Raw genomic sequence first — 5434 nt, forward strand, 5'->3', positions numbered from 1 at the left:
GGGCCCGGGCGGGGGTGGGCGCTGCCCCGGTGCCAGCCCCGCTGTGCCCGTCCCCCGGGGGCCGTGCGGGGTCAGGCCGGTGCCCGGCCCGGTGCTTCAGGCCCTGAAGGAGTCCCTGGGTGCCGCAGGGAAGGAAGCGGCGCCTCGCTAAATGCGTTCTCCGCTGGGGGACACGGGCCCTTTCTTTGGAGAGGCGTTCAGATTCTCCCTCCCCTGGAGAAGAAAAGGGAATTGTCTGGGCGAGGCACGGAGCTGAAGGCTGACATTTCGCAGCGCAGCGAGCTGGCACCTCCCGGCCAGAGCTGGCTCTGAAAAGTCTCTTTTTTTAGCCTGGGAGAACAGGTCCTGGCTGAAGGTACCTGGTGTGGTAGCCCAGCCTGGAGCCGCCCGCCCTGTGCAGGAGTTGAGGCTGAATCCCTCGGGATTTAACCGCAGGTGCAGCTCGGCGTTGGTGTGCCTTGCAAGAGGGTGGGGATGTTAAGGTTGGTTGTGAGTAGTGAGTAAATGTAGCTCTTAATTTTCGCTCCGGTCTTGATTGAGAAACTCAAAAAGGAGGATTGTTTGCAGGATGCTGTTGGTAGGACTAATATTAGTTAGTCTGCAAAGACCTTGACCCCAGGGTGTGCAGGAAATGTCTTTGAGATGTGACTGGAATTAGGACCTCTGAATCCTAGGCTGTAGCTTGTCACTTGCGGGAGGAAAAGAAGAAAAGGGAGAATAAAAAACCCCACAGCATGTGGCATTGAATTCTAAAATAAATTCCGATCATGTGGGATGATAACAAGCCAGATTGCCAAGTCGTGTAAGTTGGCAGACTTGACTCCACAGGGTCCAAATTACTTTGCTGGTAATTGCTCTTCCAATAGGCGTTTGGTGCTATGAAGTTACATGTTCTTGAAGGGGTGGAGAAAAGCATAGCTATTGATCAAATTCAGTCTGCTTGGCTTTCAGATAAAGTACTGATGTGTGTCCGTACCCAGATATTCAGAGGAGGGTTATCTGCAGAATTTGTCTGTTGTTGGCAGGTGTGGAAAACCTAAAAACTCATCTTTAAGGTGCAAATGCCGAACTGCCACATGCTATTTTTGCATCTAGCTTGTTGCTTCCATCCCACTTCTGTCGTGGCAGTGTAAGTTTGGGGTGCAGCTGGGGACCCCACGATCTGTAGTGTGGCCCTGGAAGTGCTGGAGTGTAACTGCTGTGCACTGTGCCAGCCTGGAAAGGACAAGGAGACCCTGGGCAGCAAAGGTGATAATGGAAGAGCTTGGTTTCTGTGAAATGTGGGTTGTCTGTCTGTCAAATCCAATGGGATTTGGCAAAGCGCGATGTGCTGGGAGCCCCACAGGTCCCTGTGTGGAAGTGTAGCCAGTGTCCCAGCACACGTTGTCAGCTTGTTTTGCTCGCAGCTCTGTCTGTCAGTCATTGGGTAGTCGGGTGCTTAATCTGTGTGTGCAGTTTGGATTTGTGGACACTTCTGACTGCTCAGCTCCAGGTTATTCTGCTGCTCCATGGCTGCGTTCCTAGCTGTGCATGCTGCCAGAGCAAGAGAACTTTAAAAGCTTTTAATGGATAACTAATGACTGTCAGGCGTTTGCGAACAGCTGTGTGTCAGTTCTTGTCTCTGTATGGATTTTCTTGTTGTTTGAGCCCAGACTGGGATCGTTTGGAGTGAACTAGTCACTGGACTCTGTGAAAGTCACTCTGTGCCACTTTAATTTTTCTTGTAACCCACTTCACGCACACCTGCAGAGGGAAGCCTGCAGAGCCTCAGTGCTCACACACCAGGGTTTGTGCCTCTTCAGCTGATACTCCTGCTCTGTGCAACCTGCACAACAGCCTCAAATATTTTTTAATGGATTGAGGAGGCATAATTGGATTCAGAGCAGTGCAAGTTACAAGGACATATGTGAGTTGGAAGGATTAAGGCTGTGCAGGCTGGTGGCCTTGTTCAAGAAAAATCCACTTTAATTTCTGCAGTGAAAAGTTGTCAGTGTGTTTCCTATCAGAGCAGATTTAAAAGGGAGGGGAGCAGTGCTAAGTATGATTGCCGTTTGCTGTGAAAGGCGATTAGAGTTCAGGCTGTCAGATAAAGTTCTGTGGTGGCTGGAGTTGGGGATGGTGAATTTGGGTCTCTCCAGAAGAGCTCATGGAAAAATGAGTTTCTTTCCCTTCTCTTCTGGTCTCCCACCTGGAGGAAGAAATGGGGTGCAGAATGACACCAGGGTTTGACATAAGCTGCCTTTAAACCGTCAAAAGTTAAACTATTTGCAGATGGGCCAGTTTAGGAGAGGAGAAAATATTTAGAAATTCTGTCCACTTCAATTTATCTTGCAGAATTAATTAATTGCTGGCCCTTTGGTGCAGATGGATGCATTAAGTACCAACCTTCTGTCCCCTGGAGAAGCAAGAGGAACAACAGCCCCATGGCTGAAGTCCTGAGCTGGGCCTCAGCCCTGGGCTTCACTTCTGCTCTCCCAGGGTCTGGCTGGTGAATGCAAAAGGCACCATTGCAAAAGCATTTGTGATTTTCACTGAAAACAGTGAGGTAAGTGCTCAGATCCATCTGCCCACATGAGTCTGGTCTCTAATTAAATGGGCAACTTAAGGCAGGGCAGTCCCAGTGTCTGCATGGCTCAGCATGGGCTGCTGGTCTGCTGTCACAGAAGGTGACAAGCATTGCTGGTCCCCCAGGACTGGACACTTTGATTTCCATAGAGGACAGGGCTGTGGGTTATGCACTGCCAGGCCTCTTCCCAAATTTCTATACATCTAGGAACACAGCTGAGTTCTGATTCTCTCTTCCTTCCCTCCTTGGTGCTGAGCTTAGACTCGCAGTGTGAATTGCTGGTGAAGGCAGAGGGGCACATGCACCTACTGGGACACGGGCAGGGTGCTCGATGCCCATATAGGTGCTGCAGCATCACCTGAGCAGACAGGGCACACAGGAACTGGGTTATCCCCACTGCTCTGCAGGGTCTCAGAGGGTCAAGTTTGTCAGCTCCTCTGGGAACACCAAGAACATGAAACCAGTCTCTAAGGGAACTCGCCCGAGCCAGACTGTAGCTCGGTGCATCAGACAGCAGTGCTCGAAAAGGAAACGGTGAATGTGCATAAGTTTTAAACCTTAGCACTAGTATTTGCATCAAGGATGTGTTGACAATCAATCTTGTGTATCCTATTTAGTGCTCTTCATTAAGACATCAAGGTTTCACTGCGGTGATCTTTTCTGAACCTAGTTCCAAGAGATCAAAGCTTAAGCTGCTGTTTTGTCTCTCCAGTTTGAAGTTTGACCAAGAAACTTGAGTGGTGAATGTTTCAAAGGTAAATTCTTACCTGTGGTGCCGGTCTGTCAGAGCTGGAATTAAAGTGGAGATCAGAAGTTGCTTATGCCTTTCTACTGATGCACTGTCATAGTGCAAGGTGATGTTTGATGAAAGCTGAAAGCTATTTAAGAGTTGATAAAAGGAAATTTTTATTGTGAGTTGTTTTCATAAGATTAGTCAAACTTCTAAGTATTATTTGTCTTGTTTTGTTTCTATTCTGGGAGTGGTTGAGATCTACTTGAACAGAGCCCAGCCAGGCATTTGCTGTGTGCAGGAGGGATCTCCAAGCCTAAACTTCCTACCCTGAGTGGGCATATCTACAGCTGCACTGAATTGGAAGTTAAAATTGGGAAGTTAAAGCATGGATGCTGCATCCCTCTTAGGCCTTACACGTAAGCCATCTACCTGTGTCTGAAGCCAGAGAAAGTGTCCCAAAGGCTGCTGTGGAATTTTCCCCAAGGGAGTCCCCCAACCGTCCTGAAGGCCCTTGTGAGGAGCCGTGTCCATGCTTGGCTGCCAGCCTGGTCAGTGCTGCTCTGGGGAGAGCAGCATGTGCAGGACAGGTCATGGGCCAGCACGCTATGCCTGGGCTCTCAGGTCACTGGAGTGGCTGTTGTGTTGGGAACCCTCCTTCCCCTTGTTTGAACCCTGAGGCTTTCCAGTCCCTCAGCATGCCCCAGACACAGGGACCCGAGTTACACCATTCCTGTGCAGGAGCTCTTCCGGGCTTCGCTGCGCTCTGCTGAGCAGCTGGCAGGCAGAGCTGCCGCTCCAGCAGCAGGCCCAGGCTGGCAATTCTGGCCCCTCAGCACTGCTGCTCTGAGCACAGCAAGCTCCCTGACAATGCAGGACTGCTGTGATGCCCAGCCTTGTACTGCTGGGGCTGGAACTTCCCAGGGGAGAAGGTGGCTTTGGGGAGATGGGTGCTGGTGGAATGGAGCTGGAGAACTTCTCCCAGTGCCTGAACCAGTGTTTAATCTGATCCCTTGGAAGTACAGGGGTGTTGCACCTCCTGAGCTCCTGGTTCTGGACAAAGCAGCTACTTTATTTCCAAAGTATTGGGTTTCAGTGGTGCTGAGGTTCACAGCATGCCACGAGCCAGGCTGTGAGCGGGGAATCCTGGATGCTGGGAGGCAGAGCCCTGCTCACCAGCAGCCTGTTGCCTTGGCCACGGTGCTGCTGCTGTTGGCCTTTGTGCTTGGCACAGGTTCAGCGTCAGCTGTCACCCTGCAATCTCCTCTCTGCTGCACTACCAGCAGTGTGGTGCCACACATTAACTTTTATCACTGCTCTGTTGAGGGCCCTGCTGGAGATGAGTGCTGCAGAGTAGCTGGGTGCTGAGGGGAGGCTGCCAGAGCAGCCCTCCAAGCCCTGCTCCCTCCCAGGAGTTGTTCTTGCACGAGTCAAACACTGAACCAGGCTGACTGGGGGAATCAGGGCTTTGGGGAAGGCAGACAAAGGCCTGGATGGAGCTGTGGCTGCTGTGACCATGCCTGTGTGCCTGCTGCTGTGAATGCTGCTCGCTGTCAGCTATCCCCGGCCAGAAGGGATCCCTGCTTTGGGTGTTCATCTGTGTGAAGCTTTAATTCCTGTTTGTAGCATGTCAGAACTGATGAAATTAAAAGATAGAAGGGTTAAAAGATAGAAGGGAGAACACCTTGAGTGGCATCCTCAGGGCAGCAGGGCAGGGACCAAGGACCAGCCTCTGCTCCCAGGCAACCAGCAACAGGATGACAGGATATTGTCCTTAAGCTGTTTAGGTTGGACATTAGGAGGAATTTATTCATGGGAAGGGTGGTCAGGCATTGGAAGGGCTGCCCAGCGAGAGGGTGGAGTCCCCTTCCCTGGAGGTGTCCAAGGAAGGACTGAACGTGTCATTCAGTGCTCTGGGCTGATGATAAGGCGGGGATGGGTCACAGGTTGGACTCGGTGGTCTCAGAAGTGTTTTCAGTGATTCAGTGATTCTGTGACAGCAGGAGCGGGCTGGGCCCCGGGAGCCTTGGGCTGGAGCTGAGAGATGCCCAGTGCTTGCAGGACGCGTTCAGAGTGGATTTCGCACGGGTGCACAAACGGGACGGGGAGTGTGCCGCTCCGGGGGTCGCAGCGGGAGC

At 51.7% G+C, this 5434-nt stretch overlaps 1 protein-coding gene across 3 annotated transcripts in view; it reads left to right on the plus strand.

Moving 5' to 3' along the window:
- LOC103624268 (disks large-associated protein 4-like) overlaps nucleotides 1-5434 on the plus strand; it is a 135556-nt gene that overhangs the window by 103930 nt on the left and 26192 nt on the right. The window lies entirely within an intron of this gene.

The sequence above is a fragment of the Corvus brachyrhynchos genome, unplaced genomic scaffold (genome assembly GCF_000691975.1).
Source record: "Corvus brachyrhynchos isolate BGI_N302 unplaced genomic scaffold, ASM69197v1 scaffold661, whole genome shotgun sequence".
NCBI lineage: Eukaryota > Metazoa > Chordata > Aves > Passeriformes > Corvidae > Corvus > Corvus brachyrhynchos.